A 27,471-nucleotide genomic window follows, 5' to 3' on the forward strand; every position below is an offset into this window, starting at 1 on the left:
ATGATAATCCAGCCGGTCAAAAAGTCCCAACGGTGCCTTGTGTGAATGTGATTTAATTTCTCCTGCCTAATTTAGTGAGGAGTGTTTATCGAGTGGCCCGCCTGTCTGTGTGAGAGATTACAAGTGAAGGTGGTGCGGGTGATTAAACACGGGACTGACACAGCAGTGTGTTTGCTCTGTTGCTGGGATAGCAGCAGCGGTGACACCAGAGAGCATGATGCATGACCTTTTGTTTTTATTAGCACACATGCAAACATATAATGTGCATCCAGGGTTGCACACGCTCAGAAATGCACTCAGTGAGTGCCACAGGAGTATGTCATCATGATTGAGAAAGATGGCTTCTTCCTTAACCATAATTTCATGCATAATGTCACAGATCTGGATGCTCCGCAGCCCGACTGTTCTCCCCTGAATCCTAATTCCGCATTCAGATTGGTTTATTTCTGAGACGCCTCAGCAAATCATGCCCCTAATTAATCGGAATGATGCATCGATTCCAACTTCCTTCTTCCCTTTCCTCCGCAATTTTCAAGGGCTTATGAGGAATGCATGAGGAAATAGAAACACAATCAAAGCAGAGAAACTCCTCAGAATAAGAGTATTTCAGATGTAGCATTTGATTACACCAGTGTGCACAACTCGCAATCAATCCTGCTGTGATATAAATCTGCAAAGTAGATATTTGAAACAGAGAAGGTAAAACTATTCAAGACTAATCCAAACAGGTGTATGTAAATGTATGTTACATCTCAAACATAAAACTACCAGCAAGCTTTATCACCTTTTTTCCATTCTTTTTTTTATCAGCTCCGACTACCTCTCCTGCTCTCCTTTCCCCTCCCTCCATCCTTTGCTCTTCAGCTCTAACAGCCCATGACAGCTGGAGATGAAATAGAAATTTTGATATCAAACACCTACACAAAGGAGGGCTGACCTTTGATCAACGCAGCGTTTGATGTTGTGACATGAAATTTGCATCATGGGAGCCCAGGCAGCGGACGCTACCGCAAAGGGCTAATGCCAGAGCCCTGTCAGGGAGCTGCGAAGGTCAAGGATCTATTAGGAAGGAACAAGCCCTCTAATCCCACACCAGGGCCCTGCACAGCATTTGATGTTCAATACACAGAAATAGAATAGAAAATTGAGCCCCGAGAACAGAGCAATGACAGTAAGAGTATTCATTAGGTATTAGCTCATGAGTGAACAGGGAGGAAGGGCATTATGGAATTATTAGATATGATACTGTGTTTATACCATGACATCCATAACCTCGGCTGGTCAAACAAGATGATACTAGTCAGAAATAACAGGCCTCGAATTTGTTAAACTATCTATAAAGCATTTCATAACAGTTTCTTTCTCCTTGCCAGAAATAAAATGGACATCCACTCTGGTGGTGTGGGCCGCTTTGGAACATATGGCACGCTCCATCTGAATGTTGTCTATTGATCTGTGGACAGGTGGATCAGTGGAGCTCCGACGCTGTTTAATTATTCAAGCTGGCACGTCATTTTTCATGCCTGGTGCTGTTTCAGAAGACCAAAATAAACCCGTCACTCCCACTGTCCATCTTTCATCTGGCCATCAGCTTGCAGCCTCATTAGCTACACAACACAGGTGAAGGGATAGGAGGGAAGGAAAGGAAAAAGAGGTGCACACTCATATATGGCTGTGATATATACAGTATATATGCTTTCACACACACACACACACACACACACCAAGACACTAAGTAAAGGGTCTGCAGCAATATGTCAGACAATCATTTGATCTCATTTCAGGCAATATCATCATCTTCCCTCTGTCCTGTAATCAATATTTCAGTTTCATTTTTGGTCCCACTTTCAAAGAGCAGTCATGAAAAAAATTGCAAAGAGTTTTGTAATACAGTGAAGATAGTGGTTTGTTTGGTTAATTTATGACCGTTAACTGATATGAGCATTGACGATTTTGGATGTGCATTCTTAAACCATTCTTATATCTTCTCTGTGTTACAGGTTCTCCCAGTCATTCCTGTAAATCGCTGGTATGCATGTTTGTGAGATGACAAACTGCTGAGATATCACAGCCCACCGTGCAACATTATAGGAACAGATGTTTTATGTAAGTGAACATGCCATGAGACTGAGACAGCGTCACCTGAATTATGTTCCATAATATAATACTGGGGTAAAAGTGCTGAGCCAAACTCAACATCACAACATGATGTTTCATGGTTAGATTTACATTATAGTAACTTTGGTTAAAAATTCAACTTTACATACTCGTAGGGGGAATGTTGGCCTCCTGATCGTACTGACTGCTAAATCAAAAAGATATATCAAATTAATTAAATCAATGAGAAGAAGAGCAAGCATTGACAAGCATCATATACTCACTAATCTATCCTTTTCATGCTTGAGGTGAGTGAAAGAAAATGCTGTCAAATTCCTCAACAAGCAGCTCCCCAAGTGCCTCAATGTTTAAAGCAACAGGTTTAAATACCAAACAAGACAAATAGTCTAAAAAAAAGCTGACATGGTGATGCATAGCAGGTATAACCATGTTCACCATCTTGGTTTTGTGTGTTAGTCAAGTCAAGTCAATTTTATTTGTACAGCCCAATATCACAAATCACAAATTTGCCTCAGGGGGCTTTACAATCTGTACAGCACTACAACATCTTCTATCCTTAGACCCTCAATTCGGATTAAAAAAAAACTCCCTAGAAAAACCCTTTAATGGGGAAAAAAGGAAGAAACCTCAGGAAGAGAAACAGAGGAGGGATCCCTCTCCCAGGATGGACAGATGTGCAACAGATGTTCTGTGTACAGAATAGAACAAGAAAGACAAATTATAGAAATACAGCATGCAACAGGATAACAAAATTATAAAGGATTTATAATATATATGAAGAATGGTGAAAAATGTTGGCCTGCTAGCATTTGCTAATTAGCCTACTAAACACAAAGTACAGCTGAGGCTGGTGCACATGTCATTAGTTTTGCGGGTATTTGATCATAAACCATAAATATTGGAAAAAGTATAAAATTTTGACCTGGTTAAGGAATCACCAAAGTGATTACATTACTTCTTTAGGGGGACATGAATGTTTATATGAAATTTCATGGCAATCGCTCCAATATTTTACTAAAAACCACAAATGTCAACCCCATGGCAGCTCTAGAGGAATTGTCAGGGGATTGCCAAAGTCAATAGGATAAATGGTCTGGGAACTATGAATGTCTGTATAAAATTTCACGGCAATCTATCCAATGGTTGCTGAGATATTTCAGTTTAGACCAAAGTGGTGGACCAACCCAGTGACCAATCACCAGTTTACAACCAGAATCAGAACCACAACACTTCACTCAGTTTGGATGCCAGACACCAGTGAACTGTTGATAAGCTGAAGCCTGGAGATGTTATGCAGACATGTTCTTAAAGTCATACTTATTTACATTCTGCTTGGATAGTGTTTCATTACTCATCTATTAATACACCAAGCACATATTATGGACAATTACTGAATGATTTAATCATATACTTTTCCATAAGCAATCAATTTTATTATGAATTATTACTGCACTGGACCAACACCACAAATAATTTCTAGATAACCTTTGGCATTTTTTTGTATTAATAATAATACTTATTCCTTCACTGAAAACAGCAATGATTCTACCTAGGACAGGTAACCATTCCTGATTAAACAAATAAAGTCAGATTTCAACAACCTTGCTCACATCAAGATATTTGTATGCATCTCACTAATCTCCCAGAACTGATGAAAAAGGACCAGATATCGTCCACTGTATTGCATTACCTCACTCACCATATTTCCTGACACCAGTATGAGGTAAGACTTTTCAGGTCAGACGTTTTTAAGACTCAGGAGTTTGCTGGCCTGATCAATAATTTTGTTCTCTGTAATTATCTCACCATTGCACTCATTAATTACACTTTCAAGGCTCATTTCCAGTGTTGGCCACAGATGCTCATTCTGTGGGAGCATCCAGTGAGGTGAGGGTGAGAGGGGAGGAGGGTGTGGTGTGGAGTGGCAGTGGCAGAGGAGAGGACTGATTAATACTCTGTCTCTCTGTCTAAGGTTGGCTGCCACATGCGGGGGGTAAAATGCAAGTGCTCTGTCATCTGAGACTTCACCAAGTGGGAGACAAACGAGGTCTTTGGCGGCCAAATCGATAAGTTCCTCTGATGAGCCAAATTTAGAGAGTGCTGCTCCACTCTGAAGTAATCCTCCAACATCCCGGTGTAAGACTTTTCCAGAGAACATCCTGTGTAGCTGTTTCTGACTGCAGGATACATAATATATGGATTGAGAAATTGAGAGATAGCTCGCTTGGGCCAATCCCTACTGTATTGATGCATCAGTTATTCAGTGAAAAATGAGACATTATACAGATTGGTAAACTCAACCAATAGGTTGCAGGCAGATTAGCTGCTGTTGATTTTCGCAATGACTAAATTACAGCAATGAATTTAGAAATCTATACTCAACCACATCTATGAAATAAATCATTTTGAGCCAGAGAGAGGCAAAGAGATTTAGTCAGTCCATCTTGTTGGTCTTTGATTGAATCCCATCCTCTGTCTGCTCATTTGTCTTCTTTTCCATTCTATATATGAAACACTGCCAATCCTCCTCTTTGTAGATTAAAAAAAAAACATGACATGAGTTTGGCTGATAGCAAATCCAGAGTGATGTGTGACGTTGCTAAATGTGCTCACTACCTTGCCAACCTCTCCATCTGTCCAGGAGGAGGAGTTGCCAGATTGGCTGAATAATTTTCACTGGACCCAAACAGCTGTCAGCTCCAATCTACGCTATGTTCCCATGACAACACCTGGATACACTGGGTGGAGGAGTGAAGGAAGCTGAAATGATCATCACAAGATTAGAAAATTGGGTTACAGTGCTTGTGCAGTGATCATTTTTGATTAGTGTTGTTAATTTGTGAATTATAATATTAACAGTGGTTGACTCCCTTCCCTTGATGACGCTGTTTATCTCTGTTGAGTGCACTCTGTGGGATACACGTCCCATATTGCTCAGTTTTGAGAGTGCAGTGTCAGCCCCAATTTTTTTTTTTTTTTTTTTTGCTGACACTGCTCTGACTTGCTCATCTCATGCTAATTATCATATTATGATAACTAGTGTTTAGGTTAGAATCCACCAGAGGGCAGACAGAGGTCACAATTAGTTATACATTCAGCACCTAATGCCCTTCTCTGAACAACCTGAGCAAAAGGTCTACTGGTCAGCTGAAAACACACTCAGAAGTCTGGCACACTGATGCCATCTACTGTCTGTGACCATAAAACTGGATTTTAATGAAACATTACAAGCAATATTCATTTCGTTTAGTCAATGCAATGTTGGGTATTCTCACATTTTCAAACATGACAACAAATACTGAATAAAAGTCTGCATTGGTAAGCAAGTGTTGTCTGTCCACACGATGTATGGGCAACTATATCTAGATGTATATTGGTTTAAAAACTGCTTTTCAACAGTTTCAGGTTTTGTATGATGCTTCACCAATCATGGTTTTGTGTTGTTAAAATAACTTTCTCTAACTCATTCAGTCTTTGCAAGTCCTTGGAAGTGCTAGTCAAACCTTTCGGTCAGTAAGCGTAGCATACATATGACTGCATTCTGAAAACCGTATAAACATTTTGCAGTGGAGAGGCTATTAAGCCGCCAAGATATAGGTGGTTTGACATGTGGATGGAGGGAGGTGCAAAGCAGCAACTGAGAGAAGAGAAATAGAATAAGAGGAGGAAAAGGGAGGGTTGGGAGAGAAGAACCAGCTGGGGTTGTACCTCGAGTCAGGATACAGCTGCAAGCACAGTGGCGTGTATGGAGGCTTAGGCCAGGCCAGGCCTAAACATGGAGCAGTTTCACGCCTCAGCTGCAGAGAAGTCAACTGGGAAACAAGGGGCTAATAAAGGGACTGGGGGCAGATGAATTTCTTTCGCAGAGCTTGTTCCCAACACAAGCCTGCTTTAAGGGTGCTGGTGTGTGTCTGTATGTATTGTATGAATCTGTGTATTCTCAATGTGTGTGGCTGCCTATGTGTTTTTCAGCACACACAACACATTATACAAGACCATATGGCAAAAGACAAGAGCCTGATCCTGACCATGACAACAGAAAACAGATGTCTCTCTGTCAGCCAGCAGCACAGCACAGACAGGTACAGCTCTTCCAACCTGAAAGGTCCAATAAAAGCAGACAGCCTTTGGCAAACATTACTTGTTGTGACTGTTTTGAGATTATCTGAGGAAATTCATGTCATATTAAATAGATTTTACATTGCACAAGTGATTATTATTCTGTCTGATTTTGCAGACATTCTGGCGTGGTTCGCTCATGAGGCATGTGAAGTTCCGTTTTCCTCCACAAGGGGGCAAACTCTCTCCAATATTTGCATGTGTGTCCATGTGGACCTGCTGTAACTGGAGTCATGGATGCAGCACTTTGCAGTTACTCAGACAACAAGCTCTTTTAAGTATGACAAAAGTGGCATAATTGTTTGGCTCAAGTATTTGAGTTTGAGTGCAGCCTGCAGTTGAGTCTATTATTCAAACAAGGCTTTACAGCAGAGCAGCACCTTTTTTTCTTCAAAGGCATGCGTGCCTTTCCTTTCACCTCAGAAATTAATGTCCCACCCTGATATACAAACTTGGCCGTTTCATCCCCTTTTCAGTGATTTTTTTTTTTTTGCTCCAGGCAGGAAACGAACACAGGAGGTTTTGTCCTCCGCTGTTGTGGGGGTTGAGACCCCCCACCCCTCCCGGCGAGTCAACTTGATGTTGGGAGATGAGACGGGAAACAGGTGTCACCCATGACCTTCAGTGTTCAAACACTACAGGCCTCACAATCAGGGGCGCTTCAAGGGGGGGCTGGTCTCCTCAGAAGCTACTTTACCATTTCTCCCCTCATCATCTCTCCTTCTCCCAAATATTAGGCACCAAATATTAAGTAACCCCACACTCCCATGTTTGTCATTGAAGATTATTTCCATTGGAGTGTGTGTTTAGCATCAATGCTGCATTACCCGGTTACACTGCGTTTCTCTTGTGTTCACCCCGATCTCACCTCAGCGCCGAAAGATGACCCCCTTAGACAAAGAAGGGAATACAAAGTAATAACCTCTAAATCCCAACCACTGGCTTATGTGAAGCCGGAGACGATTGGGAAGTCTGCTGTTGAGAAGGATAGATGTGGGAGCCGGCGGTGTCTGTGTCCTCAGTGTGTCTGTCAGCGCCGCTCCTATCACCCACTCTGTTTTCCTCATAAGAAAAAGATTAATTCTGCAGATTATCAAGCTTCAATAAAGTACTTTCTGTTAACCAGTAATTGGGAGAAGTTGATGCCTTGTCCAGACGTGCACAATGGGCGGTCAAACAGAGTTAAAGGACACCAATACACCTTTGATAAATTTGCAAAGCATACTATATTACACTAGCAAACACAAAAGCATGCGGTATCTGATAGAGAAGACAAAGGGAAATTACATGTAGAGCCATAAAACAAATGTAGTGACCATCAGACCAAGGAAGGAATGTATCCAAATGTCAAGTTCAGCAGTTAACTGAAATAGCTGCAACTTGTGGGGTCCAAGCACCATGAGACCTGTGGATTTCTTAGAACTGCCATCCAATTTATAGTTAATCAAATCTTTTTGCAAGAAAAAAAAACTGTGTAAAATAAGTAATATTGATATGATAAGGAAGTTGGAATGTACAAAAGATAATGTTTGGATCACTTTTTGGACAATTCATGTATTTGCTATTGCCTGAGTAACAAGCAACATCCTATTTTTTATAGGTTTGAATGCTGTTGACCACCCAGTTCCCTGGAAAATGGCTTCCCAAACGCGTCACATAGTTCTTCCAGATAGAGGAAGAATATTCAACTACTTGCTCTGACTCCTCCTAAATGTTACTGCAAAATTAAATCAAATATAATCTTGCAGATATCCCTAGAGAGAAGACAATGAAAATATTCCAGGGATTTCTGGTGAGGGAAAATCACCACAAAAGCCTGTGCTGTTGGCAGAAAGAGGAAGCCACACCATCTTATCCCCTATGATCCCCAATAAGTCACCCAGTTATTCTTTGACACATAAACAAACCACTGTCTTTCAAGGCATTTTTTTTTCTTGATTCTAGTTACATTTAGCCTGTATTTCACGTGAACAGCTGTATGTCATAGCTTTATGGCCATTATCTCACCACAGACATGACCATAGAAATCCCTTACCATTTGTCTATAGAAGGGCGCCTGTTTATGGACTAATGGTTATCCTGGTTGTGTGTCTATGGCATGAGCCTGACAGCCAACTGTTTGACACTGAGGCCACAGAGACAGATGGCAACCAAATGCCTTTTATTGCCTGCCTTTACCACTTGTGTGTCCCGATCACATCAGTCATGAACACTGCAGGGACTACATGACATGAAGCTCTCTCTCTCTCTCTCTCTCTCTCTCTCTCTCTCTCTCTCTCTCTCTCTCTCTCTCTCTCTCTCAAAGCTCCTTGGGCCCTCAGCCTATCAGATCAAAATGAATGCTGTGATACTATCAGTGATTTATGATTTCATATTTAAACATGCAGCCTGCATGCATATCTGCATACATCATCTCTACTGTATGCCTATATATGTATTTCTGTGTACATAGCCTATACTGAGTGTACATATGGTAAATGTATGTGTGTGTGTGTGTCTTTGTGTGTATGTGTGTGTGTGTGTGTGTGTGTGTGAGTGAGTGTCATATTGCCACGCTATGTGCTGACACAGCGCCTAGAGCTACAGGTCGCACCTGGTGTGTGAGAGCAGTTCACCAGCTGCTGATGCTTGAGTGTCAGATGCAGACACACACACATACACACACATATACATACACATACTGTATGTATGCACGCAACTGTATATTGGTTCATTCCATTCCTTACACATGTGTGCATGTATACATACAGCCTTGCATTGACATATGCTCCTTCGTGTCACGCACTGCCCATAATGCATGAATGCATATTTCTATATTCACAAGTGCAACAAAGATTGACAGGCATTGCATTGAGATATTGAATGCTGATACTCTTGGGACACAACCTGAAAATACATTCAAACAGGATGCAGCTGAATTCTGTAAAAAGATGCTTTTAAAACTCATTTAGTGTATTTTAAAAGCAATATATTAAATACGTCAATGAATATTAAATATACAGAAATATACAAATTTGCAAATTAGTGAATGTATGCGCATGCATATATATATACATATGGCATACATACAGCTACATACGTACATACTGTACCTACGAACCTGTATACACAAACAGTGAATATCACTTAGTATTCATACAATCATGCAATGACGAAATTCATCACCTTCAACGCTATCGACACAAACTCTTGATTTTCTTTTCCACCAGTTTGGTTGAAACTCATCTTAACACCTTTTGGATCAATTGCCATACAGACATTCATGGTCTCAAGAGAATGAATTTTACTGACTTTGGTGATCTCCTGACTTTTCCTCTAGCGCTACCATGAGGTTGGCATTCTTGTTTATTAGTTAAATGTCTCGACAACTATGGGATGGATTGCCACAAACCTTTGTACAGACATTCATGGATCCCAGACAATGTATTTTAATGACTTAAATGATCCCCTGTGTTTTTCTCTAGTGACACCATGAGGTTCACATTTGTGGTTTTGAGTAAAATGTCCTGACAACCATTGGATGCATTGCCATGAAATGTAGAACAGACAACAACAACTTAAGTAATTCCTTAAGTGGGGGAACACTTTTCATCTAGTACTACCAACAGGTCAACATTTTATTTTTCCCACTACTTTTACAATAAGTACAGACTCACAAAGCTGCTGGCATATCTGTATAATCTTAATCTTAGTGTATTTTAAAAGTGATTCATATATTCCTTATTCATTTTGTTATAAAGAGTAATACAGAAACTCACTAACTGGAAAAATTGTGGACACTGATGTCAACACTTGCATACGTATACACCTGCATACAGTATGTTGCTATAATGTACCTTTACACAAATACTGAATGACTTGTCTTAACACCCATACTATCATAAAATACTGAAATCTATTTCATCATATTAAACATAATCTATAATTATAGAGGTAATGTATACTGTAAACCAGTAAACCTCCCCATTTGGTTTAATGTGTTTTCTAGACTATTCCCCTGTTGAATGTACCTGTTGCAAATATGTATTCAGGGGGTTTTGCCAAAGATTAATAGGCCCAATGTGAAATAATTTAATTCTCTGACTCAGTAACAGTAGGTACACCTTAATGGTGTCTTTGAAATTGTGAATTATCCACAGCTCAGCTTTTGTAATTCTTAACTCGATCATGTTCCTCTGGCTGTTTACTTTGTCCCAGCCAAGAAGCAGACCACAAGGTTTGTACCCGTACACAGCCTCCCACTGATAGCACATTGAGGGAATTCACACATTGTTCTGACCACTTCAAACAAGACATGTAAGATCAAAGACTGTCTAGACTCATAACTACTATGCTGTCAGAGTAAAGTATGGAGTCACCTGACATTTTGTCGAGATAAAACAGGCATGTCATGATCCAGAATCAAACAGCAATTTGCCAAAAGTGTGTGGCTGAAGTTGAAGATAAGGAATCAAAGTTGAGCTGGCACCAGTTGAGCCACCAGTGGGGCTTGAAAGGTGACTCTAGCAGAGCTACTATCACTTTCTCCAAGTACAGGCTAATCTAATCAGTTGTATTACAGTAAAGACAGACTGGAGGTGAAGCTGTATAGACGCCAGAAGTCCAACACTTCAGAGATTAAACACACCTCAGACGAGACTGGAGACAGTAAGTTGGAATATTAAAGCGGCGCTCTCATTGCACAAAAATCAGAGATTAAACCTATTTGAATAAGATATATATTGGGATTTTATTTATTTTGCATATCAGCTTTGAGTTATTACTTATATCATCTATTTTTTCCCCAAAAGGTCCCTCTTTTCTAACAGCTGTTGATTCACAGCTTAAAACGCTTAAACAACAGGCTTGTTTTTTTTCCATAGGAATTTCCTCCGTGCTCTGTTCTTGTTGACACACATTTGTTTGTGGTGGGACAGGGAGGAGAGAGGAGGGCGAGGTGAGAGGCAAGGAAACCATCATACCCCCTTCCGAGATGGACAAGCCCCTATTATCCCCTCGTCCACCTCCCTCCTCCTTCTCTGAGTGGGGGCTCATAATTGGACCTTTGTGCTGTGTGTGAATTCTTCGCCTGCACACACTTTCCCAGACTGTGTCCGGCCACCAAACAGATGGGGTCTGTATGCAGAGGACACACACACACACACATGCAGCCTTGCAAACATCCACACACACACATACACACAGTGTGTCCACGGGACATGTCACACACTCATGCCAGACCCTTCTCATGCCCCATTAATAAAAAAATTGCAGCACAATAACAAGAGAAGGCCTAAAAGCCAAAGTAGATTAGAATGTTATCTGGCCCTAAAAAGAGATTATGAATTGGCAGAATATCTCTCTACTGTCAGAGACAGAAAGCAGAGACAGATCCTAACCAAGTACAAGCTCAGTGACCACAAATTGGCAATCGATAAAAGGACGACACAAAAAAATCATGGCAACCAAAGGAAAACAGAATATGTGGTCACTGTTTGACAGGTGAGGTTGAGACAGAGATGCACTTCCTCCTATAATGTGAAACATCCAATGAAATAATGAACATTTACTTTACTTTACATTTACAAGTTGAAATTTCAGATTTCAAAGAGCCTAATGACCTCTCAAAATTAAAAATACACACACACACACACACATGCACACACACGCGCAAAGGATAAACGCAAAGGATATGTATATATATTCAATATATATCAATCTTAATGCTGTGTTAATGTTCATAATATTATTTTGTACTGTCCAAATACTTGGACAAATTGTATTTTGATGCTTTGGCAACACTGTTTTCGAAACTTTCATGCCAATAAAGCCCACTGAATTGAATTGAACTGAATTGAATTGAGAAGGAGTTGGAGGAGCCCTCGGCCCCTGAGAGGAGGCCGTGCACTCCTGAATCCATGGGTCTGAAACACACAGAACATTCAATAATGTTTTTGTAACTGGGACGTTTGAAGTCATTGAGGGAGAATGCATCATTTTTGGGAAAAGGGGGAGAGAGAAAGGCATTGGCCAAAGGTCTATTGTTTGGCCTTTCCTTCTCTTTGTTCACATTATTGAACATTATGGTAAGTAGCATGGCTTAGAAGAAAGCAACATATTGCCAAGGCAACCAGAGCCTGTAATTGTCTGTTAGTACTTTAGAGCTTGCAGCTGCACAGGCTCTTCTCTAAAAGAGCCCTGTTTTGGCCATTGGTGATAATGGCAAGGAGAAGGAGTTGGGGCAGGGGGTAGGTTGTGTGTGTGTGTGTGTGTGTGCGTGTGTGTGTGTATGTGTGTTGATGGGGGCCTCCCACTCTTTCTGTCTTTCAGAGGTATCAAGAGTTGTGCAACTTTTCTCTCCTTTTGTCCTCTTCTGTCTCTGCACCTACTTCCTAATTTCTTCGGTTTGTTTCAGCCGTTCACTCACTTTCCCACCTCATCCCTCAGTTTGTCACCACTTCTGCCGCACGCCGGCTTTACTCTTTTCACTCATTCTGTCATTCACTCCTCCTGTGTTCCTCACTCCCCTCTCTCTCTCTCTCTCTCCCTCTCTCTCTCTCTCTCTCTGTCAGGTACCTCTGCATGTGAAGAGATAACTATGCGCTGTACAGACGATTTGCTCCATAAGTCAGCCACTTGTTAGGCTGTCGGATCTGCTTCGTTTGGACACTCCTATCCGTCAGCAAACAAGCTCTGCGATCCATATCTCCTGAGCCACACTGAGCCCATTTTGTATCAACACAGTGACAGGAAAAACACAACCTTTTCATGGTAAATACCTGTATTGTGATTGTTAGAAACAAGACAATATGATTTATGCCTCAAGACAGATATCAGATAGCAGTAAATTGTTGATTTGCATGTAATAGACAGAGACAAATTATACAGTAGAGCAGAAAAAAGGGGCGTTTGTAGCTGTGTGCTAACTTGTCTGTCTGTCTCCTTAAAGCATTTACATTTTATGACAACTAGGAAACAGTTTTTCCAGCGCTTCGTAAAAAAGTACGCCTGCTTCCCGCCATTTAGGAGCAGGACAAATTGAAGCAGGGTACTTTCACAATTCAAAGCAAACAACATGATGGATTCTGGCAGGGATTTCCTCCAAATCAATAGTCATGCTTTTTTGGATGGAATGTAGCTGGAACATCTGCTGCCTGAGGTCTGACTAACAGGTGCCACAGAGCGGCACAATGTCGTGAGAACACAGAATCCGCTGGGAGCAGGGCAAGGCCAGGTGCTCCATGGCCGCGTTCATCCGTGGGGGGAATCCGCTTTATTAAACCAAGCAGAATTGTAAACTTGATCCAGGACGGAGAAGAGTTTAACACAAGGCCAGCTCGCCCACGCAGGCTAACGTTGCTGCATGAGTTTCAACGCGAAGAAGAGACTCTGGTTGCTCACCAAGCTTCTTCTAACTCCTACATATCCCTGTCTGTCACAACAACCGCTGTTGATGTGAAGCACAATGTTGAAGGCATTCAGTGTAAACCCAATTATTTCTCTTATGCCAAAGCAAACAAGGAAATGTGTAATGTCCAATTTTTGTAGGAAATGTGGAACATGTAGAGGAAAAATACTTAGGAAAATAGTTTTGTCTGGCTACATACTCTGCATACTAGGGGGAAATTTGCAGAGGGAAAACTATTCAGGGGGAAAAATAACTGAAACGACACTTCACCCAGAAATGTTTGTTTTTCCCATTTTGGCGGTATTGACATAGCTGTTCCTTCGTTCCGGCCTGTCCTGTCCTTTCACAAACACACCCAGGTGCATGTTGGGAGTGCAGCAGCCAGCCAACCTTGTCGTTGCAAGCCTTCACCACGGCAACAAGCCCAGTGGAATTGATCATTTTCAACACTTCACCCTCAGGGAGTGTGGAGATTGCTGACTATGGGGACTGCTAGGTGTGTCTATGTCAAAGACTAAGACTACAACACATAAAATTAAGATTAAATACTGGGTTATCATTGAATTTTCTTAAATGTTCCAGTGAATGTAGGAATTTTCACACAACCCTTGCTTGTTCCCCCAAAACTTGGTATTCAGACATGCTGAGCAAATCCTTTTTTGTTAATTTGGGTTTTGGTGCCAGAAATGTGGTGTGATATTTCACTGAGAGGGGAGAATTGTAAAGTCCAGCTGTTGGGTTTGACAGCTTTAGGGCACAGCTGGTCTTGGTCTGTTGTGTGTGTGTGTGTGTGTGTGTGTGTGTGTGTGTGTGTGTGTGTGTGTGTGTGTGTTTCTGTGTGTGTGTGTGTGTGTGTGTGTGTGGGTGGGTGGGGCTGATATGCACGTACAAGTGTACATTACTTACCCAGTGGCTCATATCCGTTAAGTCCATTTACTTTAATTTTGCGAAATTGTTAATAGCTGACGTAATGAAATATGATGTTCACCAATTAATTATGTCTTTGAAATGATATGTGCAAGGCTAAGAAAGACTTAACAGAGATGTGATGAGGTGTGAAATATTGAGATGGACATATAAAATTACTGTATGAAATTCATCATCACCTAAGCACCACTGGGAAAGAACTATTACTTTGCAGAATATAATATAGGAACAATGTAATTATGAATATTTGATTCACCCAGTAAGATTTTGAAGATTTATCCAACCTTTTCTAACCATGTTCCCTTTTCATCTACCCTTGCTCCCCTTGCTGCAACCTATGGGACTACAATGGATGAATGGAGGAAGTGGGGTCCTGTCCCCTGGGTGTGGTGGTGAGCTAGATGAGCCCTGGTTGTACCCTACAGGGATCAAAAGCAGCTCAGGTAGATCCAAACACCACCCTCTCTCCTCTCCTCTCCTCTCCTCTCCCCCATTGTTCTCGCATCTCCTTCTTATCTGATCGGGCATCCACTCACTCCAATTTGCAATTCTAATGAAAATCAGACACCTGCCCTGCCAACCTTCGCCCCTCTCTGCAGATCCCTGCCACAACAACAGGGAGAAAAAGACAGAGAAAAAACAAGGCAGAGAAAAGCCAGCGAGGTGAAGAGAGTGGGAGAGAGAGCCCCTATCAGATGAGGGGTATTATGTTACTGCTGGACTGGTAGATTGGATTGTCAGATGGCCCAACGACGGGAGAAAAAAATGGTCTCTTTCATTCTGGTTTGCTACGACAGAGGTCTTCTCACACGGTGAAAGAAGCAGGATATGATGTTGGCTGTCAGACCAGTCTGGGGACCTAATCACCCCCGCGGGAGGTCTAACATCGGGGTGATCCCGGCCTCTGTCATCTCCTTCCATGTTGGGGGAAGAGGCGACAGCCTCTAAGGTGATGATGTTATGAAGTCTAAACAGATTGCAGAGCCATTAATGTTGGTATGTTTCGACAAATTGAACAGGAGCTTGTTTTCAGTTTGGCTCAACCTGCAGATATCACCTTCAGAGTGTCATTAAAAATGTGCACCCTTAAAGCTTTATTTATGAGCTGGTATCAGTGAGGGTGTAGGCATACCATATTATGTTACAGAATGTTTAATACCAGTTAAAGACAGTGCTCACGCAGAACAAGAGCTCTCTGTGTATTCTCCCCATTACCTCGCCTCATCTATCACGGCACACAATCTGTACCTCTCGCTGGCCCTTGCTTGCTGATAGCCAAAGGTTGAGAGTATCAGCAGCCCTAAATGGGGCCTAACAGCCAGCAGACTAAAGAGAGGAAAAGAAGCAGGTGGGGAAGGAGGGAGGTCAGCACGATGCTATCAGTCCATTACAGACCCCAGAGGACAAAAGCAGCTTCTCTCCCTTTCAGTCTGGCCTAGTTGTGGCCAATGCAGGGCCATTTCCCTGCGCTCCACATATGGACACCTGGACAAAGAGGCCTTGATGCAGGTGTCAGGAGGTGCCAGTCATTTTGACTGGTCTCTGTGCTGGGTTTAACCCCTGTTTTAGGTTATTTCTACTAGGGAACAAAGAAGGAGAGTCCCCAAAAAGCCTTCTTCTACCTTAGAAAGTCAAAAGAAAGACCATTTAAGTAGACCACCCTACATGTTAGTCAGCATTTGCATTCAGCATTTCCTGTAGCAAGTGAAAAAATGACTGCTACAGTGTGTTTTTTTACAAGAGGTGGACAGCATGTGAAAAAATGGAACATTAAAATTTACTTAAGCCTTGATTCTTGATTGAACCAGACCTTTAGTTTTTTCCCCTCCCAGTAATCCCAGTGCTACTTTGCTGCAACAGAGAGAAATGTTTTTGACATGTGTGGGGGGCCTAGGGGACAGCTAAGAAAAAACAACACACACCTGTTTCCCCCTTTTAATGCCTTCCCCACCCCTGCCCGTCCCCCGGAACAGCCATTGGGACATGGAGAGTGGATTGTACCGGTACTTAATCCAGACGGGCGAGGACAGTGGTATTGTCACCCATTTAGAGGGTGCCAGGGACACGTGGCTCACCCTTTAGCACGCTTGAGGGGGTATTGGTGAAGGCAGGCTGCGGGCCGCAGTGGCAGGTGCTGTGACGGATGTCCCATGGAGTGCCAAAGCAAACACAGGGAGGCGAGGTGGGGTCAGGGTGGGGCAGTCAGAAGGGTAAAGCGGGTATGGAGAGATTAGTGTGCGAGGCCCTGCCCTTTAGAGAAACGAGAAGGGGAGGGAGAGGAGTGGCAAGTGAAAAAGAGAGGTGTCAGGACACAGGGTCACATTCTGCTGCATCATGCTCTCTGTTTCTAAGCAAGCTGCTGAATGAATGACCTCAGAATAAAGTTCAGTATGAAATAATGCAAAAAAAATGACAAATGTCCTAGTCAGCTTTCATTTCTCAGCCAAACAAAGAGGCCGTGTTTGAATGGCAATCAACTTTTCAGCTACTCGTACTTACTTTGAAGTCCAGCTCCAACTTGCAGCAGCAGCAGCAGGAGGAAGTATGAATCAGGTAGAGTTTCACTTGCCTCATGTCCTCTAATGGCCCACCCAATCACCAGGACATGAGCATTACAAAGAACATGTGCACAGGAGGCCTGAAGGTATTGCTGTTACACAACAGAAACTGGATACGCCTTGTTCGCTAACCTTGGGTCCCTGTCCTGCCCTCAGCCCCCCTCGCACCATTATGAGGGCGACGAAAGAAGGGCACAGAGAATGTGTTAGCTTCAACCTATTCTGGACCAAACACTGGTGGGCAGCTCCACAGGCAATGAGGATGTGTTTGTGAATGAAAGGTTGCATGAAGGTTGGGTAGAGTTTGTAAAGCTAGCCAAAGGTCCTAGACACATCTGGAAAAGTCTTTTATGTTTCCATGGCAACAACAAGCAGGGGAATGGGGCGTAGGGTTTGGGGGGGGGCAAGAGCACTAGAGGAGCCAAAGGTTACTATGCAGTCTGTAATTTTGATCAGGCACATCTAGAAGTCTGTGCTATTGTCATTGGGTTTTGTCGGTGCTAACTTCCTGTTGCCTCAACCTGGCCTTGAGTGAGCTTTAGGCCTAATGGAGCCTTCCAGTCCAGTAAAACTAAATAAACTTTTCTGTCATTTTGACCCATCTTTTGTCTTGCTCTCTTGTCCTTCCTCACAGTATCTGTCTTTCTTATTGCCTCCCTTTCCTTCCCTCACATCTCACCCTTTATTCTCACATTTAATTGTTGGCATATGCTCAAAACAAACTAGCTTGTATGAAGTGTTGGCTGAATACATGTAGGCCAAATGTTCATAGCTCTTCCGATCAGCCACACTGAAAGGCCTATTGTGATAGCACACTTTTAGACAATCTTTCCACAAAGGAATTCATAATGTTCCAGTCATTTGTACATATGCCAAGTTACTGAAGTAGATGTGTGAAGAATGAAAAAAGAGAGCTTGAGGTTCAAACCTTGTCTAGTTTTGCCTCTGCACATCCGGGCAATTGCTACATGAAGTGGTATTGATTGTCTGATGGTCAGTCTCGGAAAGTTACAGAAATTGTCAGCCAATTCTATTGTCAGAAAGGTGTGGGAGGACAGGGTTTCAGACACTGATGAGCATCCAAAAAGCACTTTGGTTGAAGTATACTGACACCTTAACTGTGTCTTGTATAACTTTTCATCATGTATCCACAGTGTACCGTTCCAAAACCAGGGCTGAGATGTCTAGTCAACCAAGCAGTACATGAGCGGTAAACATGAGCTGGGGAATGTCTGATAGAAGTTCAGAGGTCAGAAAGAAGCATGCCTTGGCAGGGACAGAGGGACATAGCCACCTGGTCATCTGGGTTAATTATAAATGAGGCAGGCCGCGAGGGGGGAAGATGAGCTGGACAGCTGTCTCTCCAGACACACATATAAACACACACACTCAGGATCACAGCCCATATGCACGGTCCGCTCCGCTGAGCACCAGATCCCAGGGGCCCGTCGTGGCTGAAAAGCCCTCCACCGCGGCCAGGTGGAACTGGGGAAAAGTTCACAATCACAGCCGCCAAACTCCTTTTCACTCGCTCCCTCTCCGTCTCTGTTTCTCTCTTAGAGCCTCCCACGGAAATACAAGATGAAGTATGTTCCTTGGGTTCGTCTACTGTAATTATCTGGTATTCTCATGACTATCCTGATAGGAAATACACCTTAGAGGGCCTTTGGAACAGAGAAATTTCTGATTTATCAAGAGTAAGACATTGTTAATCGGTTGATGAAATGAGCAGAGATGAGATCAATGCTCGATGCTTGGTGAAATTCTTATTATTAATGCCTTATGTAGTTGGAGATATTCAGTCTCTTGTCTTTCACCAGTGTATAGAGAATTCTCTCAGCAATGTATTTAAGGGGAAGTCTGTATATGCTTGTCCCTTGACCACTGTCGCACAAACAAACATTCTCGATGTTCTTAATGGGGCCTCCTCCATTCAAATAGCAATTTGTCACCGCCTCCTCTTAGCTGTGCCCATGGGGTTATGTGCTAATAAGTAGTGCTCAGGTTAATTATGAAATAAGTGTTTCTCCATGCACAGGCAGGAATCTGAAACCCCATAGGTGGGACTGACCGCGAGACACACCAGCACACACACAGTTAGGTCATGAAGTGATGACGAGCCTCACTGCAACAGAGAGAGGATATAGAGGTACATTTTCTACTGAGACAGATGAGGGAAGAGAAAAAATTGAAGCAACAGGAGATGAGAAATGGTAAAGGTGAAAGGGGGAAAAGTGATGGATAGCAATACATGTTAAAGAGACACCAAGAGAGTGAGATGTATGAAATTGAAATCAAGCAAGAAATGGAGTAGGGGTGATCATTTGCCAAAGAGACTGATACCAGCTGTATGTCTCCCTCACAGGTTATGAAACTGGACACACATTATGAATATCAGTCATATTCAGCACCTGTGTGTTTACTTGATAATATTTCACTGGCTGGGTGTTGATGGGGGTAAAATGATAAGGCTGATTATTTTTTGCTGATCCCGTACATAAAGCAACGCACTGCTCGAGACATCAGACAGATACACAGCCACTGAAAAATTATACTGTAGTCCCAGCTGATAGCGAGCTACATGAAATATGACTTGGTTTTCTCTGCCAGATACAAGAGATCTAGAACACAGACGAAGAGTTGAGCTAGAGCTTTTGTGGAGGCATTGTCCAAAAAATCGCTGACAACAGAGAAACAGTCCCTGCCATGAAAAAGCTTTACTGTATGTGAGTGTCCAGTCACTGGAAAAGCCATTGCAGTAAAGTGAGTAATCCTGGCAGGGGCTGTCTTTTCACTTAGGAAACCCATAAGAATCCAAGCCCTGAGCAGAATGTCTCCCCTGACGCCCATATTTGAGATAGCAAAGACGGCACTGTGTTTGAAATAAACACAGAACCTGCGTCCACTGGGCACAATAAGAATGATGCTGGCTAAATCACACACATGGCAACATGAGAATACTCTTTTAACATTGCAAACAAGTGTGTATGTCAGTTCTGCGTGTGTTATAAAAAAATGTTTTATGCAAATCAAAGTGCACATCTTGTTGAAGGACACAACATATCAATATGATTCCCTTCCTCCAACCATCTCATAGCTTGAGACCATAAAAAGGAAAATCCTCCATTCATTTTTTGATTGTCATACCAATCTGCTTCTGCTTCTTTTGAAGTCCTATCCATAAGGGTCAGCACACTTCATTCTAATGTTGTTTGTCAGATCCAAGCAAAGGAACATCCTTAGCCTTTCATTGCTTACCACACAATGACAGCTGGGGGCAATCTGCTGTGTATCAACCATACCAACCCACTTCTTCTCACAGGCATCTGCCTTTGAGGAACGGCAATGTCACCTGTCACTCATGAGCACCATTAAACCAATCAGGTCCCCAGGAGATCTGATTAGGTGGGCCTGCCATCATTTAACTCACTAAGAAAATGAAATGCCCTGCTGTTGTCCCTGCTTATTGTGGTTGAAACCCGCTGTCAACAGCACACAGAAGTTGGCCAGAGGTGCAAGATGGATGGGGCGTCTCATGTAGAGATGCGGTCTGGTATGTAGGTTTCATGGATGTATTGATTAATTTTTAAATGTATGTCGTTTTCTAAAAATGTGCAGTAAGTTCTCAGAATGGATCAGTAGCGATCAAAAGCAATTTACTCACTGGTAATATAACATGTTCTCTGATGACTCTTAAGTAATATTCGTATTCTTGTTTCTTGTGAGTTTTCCAATTTGAAGAATAGTAACAAAGTTATGAAAGTGCAGCAAGGTGGACTTATGTCCTTCAATTCAGCAAACATGTGTCCCGCTGAAGTTTGTTTCAGCAATTCTTTAAATTGGTCCAAGCTTCAGGGTTACTAACCCTGCACTACCAATCCTTAAAATGCACAATGAAAACTCTTTAATCTTTCTATTAAAATATAACTTTAAATATCAGCACTTGCATACTTGTGTCACATCTCTGTTTGAGACGTAACTTTCACTGTTCAGAGCAGCTGGCCATGGTCTTGTGTCACCCAGCTACAACATCTAACCACAGCCAAACAAAGCAAAAGTGCCGATCAGCTGCAAGTTGAGCCCAGCTGTTGCTGGGGCTGGGAGACGTGGAGCAAAGTGTAGGGTGGGGTGGCGACTAAATGTCCAGTGCAGGGAGAAGGGAAGGGCGGCGGTAAGGTGGCGGCGGCAGTGGGAGTGCAGAAAGGGAATACGGGGGATGGAGGGGATCAGCCAGGAGTGTTGGATGAGGGATCGGGTGATGTTTGGCCAAGGCCTGAGGAAGTATCATATGCGATACATTCATGCGAGAAGGTTACTCCGGGCTGAGGCAGCCTCTTGGACCACAGACCTCAGGAAACGCTGACAGATACACATAGACAAGTCCGCTTCAGCAAATACACACACATGCACACAAACACACACAGATAAACACTCTCTGCTCACATTCACACACACAAATAGTCAAAGATGGCAGAAGGCACTGAATCACATTCTCAGCAAAAGTCCTATTTGCCATCGCACACACTCATTGATTAATCCATATGGGCTAGCACAAACACAGCAGCTTTTAACAGCTGAGTGGTGAAATTGGAGGGCTCCACCCAAACAAAGCTTAGCAGGTCACAATCAGTTCAATAGTCTGCTGTCCCCCGCAGAGCCTTGGGACCACAGGAACTCTGCAATATGTGCAAAATCTTGAACAATCATTTGTAATCCCATCAAAACAGACATTAGACACTCATGTGATGGCAAATATTTAAGCAGGAAATAATAAGATAATGTAGAGCAGAAGTCTCTTAGAAGACAATGAAAACATTTGGCATATCATAAGATAGGCTTTCTGTATGATACAGGAAGCATTCCTAATGCTACAAGGATAAAAGTATCACATTAATCATGAATGTCAGCTCATATGCATCATTCATCACCATTCAGCTTTCCAAAAGATGAAAAGGACGCATTCTATTTTATCTAGATTCTTTCATGCATCCATCCATCCATATCGGAACTTTAGTGCTTATATTGTGCCTTTATTACAAAGATAATTCTGCTGAGCTTACAGAACCTCCTTTTCCTCTCTGTCGAAATGTCCAATCAGCAGGTGGTGGCCTAGCGATTGACATCTGAGTGAGATGTGATCACAGATAGCCCTCCCTCTCTATTCCACCTGGAGCTGGCCCAACACTCGTGACTGACAGCTCTGCTCTTAATAATTCATCTGGCCCTGCGTGTCTGAAGGTCAGGAGATCATCTGCTTGGGCTTGGGCGCTGAGGAGAGGTGGCACTGTCATCAAATATTTATTGACCTGCTGTACTCCCAATACACTCTCAAAATACACAATCTCCTTCGCTAAACACAGCACAGATTCGCACCCAGCAGCTTCAACAGAATAGCAACGGCATTGGGGGTTGATGGTTGTGGAAGTGGGATGCAAGGGAGTAGATGTGTGTGTATGTGTGTTTGTTTGTGTTGTTTTGCTTTAAGCGTATATGGATTAGGAGTCAGTCAACAGATGTAACTGCTGATAGCAGTTAGTATTATCCTGTTTTAATGGTATGACCAGATGGCAAACTTCGCTGAATGTGCCAACACTCAACATTACAATGCTGTTATTCCAGTATGTTCTGCAATCAGTAATAGGTAATCACTAATAAGTAATACCATAAATAAAACTGCACATACTTAAACAGATATTTCCGTATTTGTTAACCTGGCTCTTAAGTACATATTTTTGTCCATTATAACTATTAGTTATAAAAATTCACTCACTGCCTCTGTAGTAAAGATTTGGGAGCAGCGTATACCAGCGTCAATAAAGGAGACGGAACTTCTTCCAGCTTTCCATGTAAACTGCAATTCATGAGAAATTTTGTCAAACACTAGTTCCCTCGAAATCCCAGCAGCTGTTGTAACAAGCTGGATCCACCTCCAGGTAATCGTACTGGTTTGTTTCCTAGTGTGAGGGGGTGGCCTTGCTTTTGATTTAGCTTGTGTGCACTCTAGAGAGGTAGCAGCAAATGTGAGGAGAAGGTTCACATCTGCAAGTTTCTAAATTGCAAACATAAAATGACAAATTACTCTGCAGTCTTAATTTACTGTCACAGCACAGTACAATAAAGAGAGACTATAGTTGTGGCTAACTGCTGTAGCTACAACTTCTATGCGTTTCACTACAGTAGCTACAGAAAGTAAGCTAATTTCATGGAGACTTAATGACAAGTGTCAGAGATGATTATTGTTCAATTGAAGTTTTGGGGAAAGCTGTTGGAGGTCCATGCTCCTTGTCCCAATTGATATCATTCTTGCCAGAGAAAGTGAGTAAAATGTTATCATAACCAATAGCTTGGACAAAAATATGTGATTTCTGCTCTCCAATTTTCCACTAAAGGGTTTCAGCTGCTATAATCTATATATTTTTACATTAACAATGGATCAAATGGGTACATGTAGGCTATGGGAAGGTTAACGCGTCTTCTACCTAATTGTTTTTTTTAGCAACTTTACTGTTTTGTCTCAGTCTCACTGCTCTCATCAATGCTGCCGCCAGCAGATGTTTTCAGCAAAAAAGCTCTCCATCGTATGCTAACTGCCCAGCACCAAATTCAAAAAGACAAAGTTAGCAGCTAGCTGATGAATACTGTAGAGCATTAAGCTGTGAAAGAGCAAGATATCACCTCAGCAGTTAGCACAGACAGAAGGAGAGTGAATACTGGACTTGTGTCAGGTGGTGATGATTCCAAATGAATGCTAATGCTACAAGCAACTGTTTGCTAACGAGTTCACTGTGTCAACTTAAAAAAGTGATATGTCCATGTTGTGTTTAGAGCTTGTGTGTGCTGGCCAAAAAATCACTCAAGGGTTTAAAGTAAAATAATCTTAAACAAGTGACTGCAGCAACTCCACTATGAAAAAATAAACTTAAACATTGATAATATACATTCTTATTGTCTTGTTCAAAACTGTCTTGCTCCACATAATAATGAACTCCAACTGGGAGCTATTGGCCATGATGTCATCAAGAAGTAGGCTAAAAGACCATCTCAAGATCTAGCAACAAAAATGATACTCAATTTTACAGAACACATAAGAATATCAACAAAGTAATTAAAAGATATAAAATATAGTTTATGTATATAAGAATAACACTTAACTCGACAAATCACCAAAATTTTCCTTGAAAATCTTTTAAATACATTCAGCAGTCCATAGCACATATACCAACTTCCTCATTAACCTCTCACTTAACATTTATTCCTGAAAGTATAACAGCCCTCTAAAGAGCTGTAGCCAATCATCGTCAATGATCTATTACACCCCACAAAGTCACATTTCTGGTTCCAATTCAGAGCAAAGTGCTGTTCATATGAAATATTCTGTGAGCAGAAAGAACCTCCATATGTGGACATGTCTCCACCAGTCAAGCCCAGCAGCTGTAGAGACGCCAGCAGAACTGATGACCTAATGCTAGTCCTGCTTCATCATGATCACTCCTGAAGGAACACACACACACATACACACACACACACACACTGAAATACACATCCCCTCTCTGAAGCCAAGGCATTACGCTCCACTCACTCCAAGATTTCAGGCAGGTGCTGCTGTTGTTTGTCGGAGCATTTGGCAGCACAGTCCTGGATTGCAGCATTTTGGTGCATCTGTATCAGCTTGATACGAGCAATTACGTGTTCTTAGTGGTATGCTGCAGACCTTACTCACAGGGCCCAACTGTTCCAGTACAAGATTTCTCAATCTGAATGAGGAGTCTATCAATGTTTTACGGCTCTTAGAGAATGAGTGTTTGCACATGACATCGTAGTTATTTAACTGCATTCGATATTTTCATGGGCTCATGTGAGTGTACATACAGTGCGTGTGGACATTTATGTGCTTATACTTCATCACCAAGGTGTGAAGGAAGTGTGTGTGTGTGTGTGTGTATGTGTGTGCGTGTGTGTGTGTGTGTGTGTGTGTGTGTGTGTTTCTTGAGGGTTTCCAAGAACAAGCCACACAGCTCCATTTTGAGGCTCTGCCGCTGCTTCGAGATGTGGAAGCTTATAAAACTGCATATCACACTTTAACAAACCAAAATGAGGGAGCTGGGTCATGGAGAGAACGCTGATGCACTTAAGTGTGTAACTAGGGTAATAGTGTGTGCATATGTTGCAACAGTTATAGTCTGCTCATGGGAACTTCCTTTTGAAGATTACAAAGTTGATTATTTATTTTATTCATGAGGTAAAACAGGGATTGTTTGTCATGCAGTGGGTAAGTAAATATCTGCCTCAGAATGAGTGTACTCATGCACGAGTGAAGAATAATTTTCTCACGTTCAGAGGCTGAGTTGCGCATATTTGACTAGAGGCGTGGACTTTGGTGTTGGATATGTCCATAATGACACACCTGGTGTAGTGCCAGGGTATGGCATAAGAGCAAAAGGAAAGGAGAGAAGAGGAGAGAAGACTTAATCCAGGTGTTTCCTGTTCACAAACACAAGCCCACCTCAATAAACCTCTGGTGACATACCTCTGTATATCTTTAATATTTTTTATAAGCTCTCTAAATTGTATATTTTTTCATGAAGGATTGTCATTCCACACATTAACATTGCCTCTGTTCACACCTTTTATTTAAATATTTGTGAGGCAGGGTTTAGATCTTACAATTTAATGGTATACGCAAGTGTTAGGTAGATGTTACTCGTGTACTTGGCATGTAAAAAGCGTCATTGCATGATTTAATGTGCTCTAATTTTAAATGGAGGTCATCATGGAAATTTAAATGGCTTCACTGGTGACATGTTATGTTTGCTATTTGCGTCTGCAGACATTCTTGGCACCCTGCAGGAGATGCCACAGTTACATTAATTGGCTTGATGAATACACTAGAAAACAAACATAATTCATCATTTCATAATAAGGTTTGTTTGTATACATGTATACATATACATATAATGCATGTGTTTTATTGATGCACTTGTTTTTTTGGAAATCTGATTATCCTGAAAAAGTTGCAAGAGCTTCTGTAAGTCTCACAAATATTTAAAAAATTGTTGCTGCATTCATGTGTCCAAAGAACAAGCTGTGACAAACGACTGCCTATTGTGTGGGGATATATGGAAGATATGAGCAGTTGTGTTGGAGCTCAGGGGATGGAGCCACAGGTGTTAAACAGCTAAGCACTTTAGCTGCTCCAGGGGAAAAGATGTTATTGAACCAGGAAGGCTTCTTAAACAGTCCCTCTCTGCAGGGCAACTCAAAGCTCAGGGGTCAAAGGTCATTTTGAGCAGCGATGGAAGCCATTTGTTTGGTTGTCATGGCTCAACAGGTGAGCCCTGGGTGGGGGACCAGGCTTCTGAAAACATCTCACCCGGCAAGAAAAAAAATAGCACCAGAGGCTCAATATCAGGAATGTCCACCACACACGGTCACTCACTCACCACACACACGTCACAACAACCTGTGTTTACCCGTATTTCACCCTGTGTTCACACTATTCTGTTTGCTTTGTAGCTTTGTGAGGGAAGGCTGCCCCGAAAAAATGCTGAAGCAGAGAGAAGAAGAAAAAATGGAAAGAACAACCATGGCCACCATCAGCGCACAGCTCAGTGTTTGTTTTTGTTTGAATGTCACAGGGTCGAGTTTTTTTTCCTTCTTCTTGAGGGAGACGCCAGAGCTGCACCTGTGCTACAAGGGCCTCAGAACTGGTAGCTACCCTCTAGCTGGGTTGTTTTGTGTAGGATCCTGCCTCCGAGTTTGGGCCACAGCAGACTAATCATCACATTGAACATGTTGCTGCACACATTCCTCCTCCCTTTTAGTCTATTGTATGAACTGTGTGGCCAGTTAAGCATTTTCTATAGATGCTGCATAGCTCATTTATACAGCTTCAATATCTTTACAATGAAGCCTGATTGCCTGTTGGCAACAAGGCATTTAAAGGTAATTTTAAATGATGTCCTACATTTATAGATAAATGAGTTTGTGTGAATGATTGCAGTGTCCAAGTTAAAGTGTACAAAATTGGGCAAACAATGTGTTTAACAAGTAGACTACATAAATTATACACTCTTTCTGACTTAGCAGTCAGCACATCATTTCTTGTCTTAAACTACCAGTGATAATGGAAAGCAACTAACTTCCTTACTCAACTTACTTAAGCACTGCAAAAAATTTTGGATCAGTAAATAAAATATGAGAACAACAACAATAGAACAACTCAGTAGTATATAAAGTAGTTCAAAACTAAACCCCCTAAAGCAGCTGCTACATTAAATTGCTGCTTCTGTGTTAATTTGTTAATATTGATGCATAATGCCTAATGATTACAATTACCTTTGATATTAAAGCTGTGAACCTGCA

The 27,471-nt window shown here is 42.0% G+C and overlaps 1 long non-coding RNA gene across 1 annotated transcript in view; it reads right to left on the reverse strand.

The window, feature by feature from the left end:
- Positions 1-2,731: 2,731 nt before the first annotated feature.
- Positions 2,732-27,471, reverse strand: part of LOC121891307 — a 41,403-nt gene continuing 16,663 nt past the window's right edge. The window contains exon 3 of the long non-coding RNA XR_006094080.1: positions 2,732-2,806. This is a non-coding gene — a long non-coding RNA (uncharacterized LOC121891307). The remainder of the gene's footprint in view (positions 2,807-27,471) is intronic.

The sequence above is a fragment of the Thunnus maccoyii genome, chromosome 3, assembly GCF_910596095.1.
Source record: "Thunnus maccoyii chromosome 3, fThuMac1.1, whole genome shotgun sequence".
Lineage (NCBI taxonomy): Eukaryota > Metazoa > Chordata > Actinopteri > Scombriformes > Scombridae > Thunnus > Thunnus maccoyii.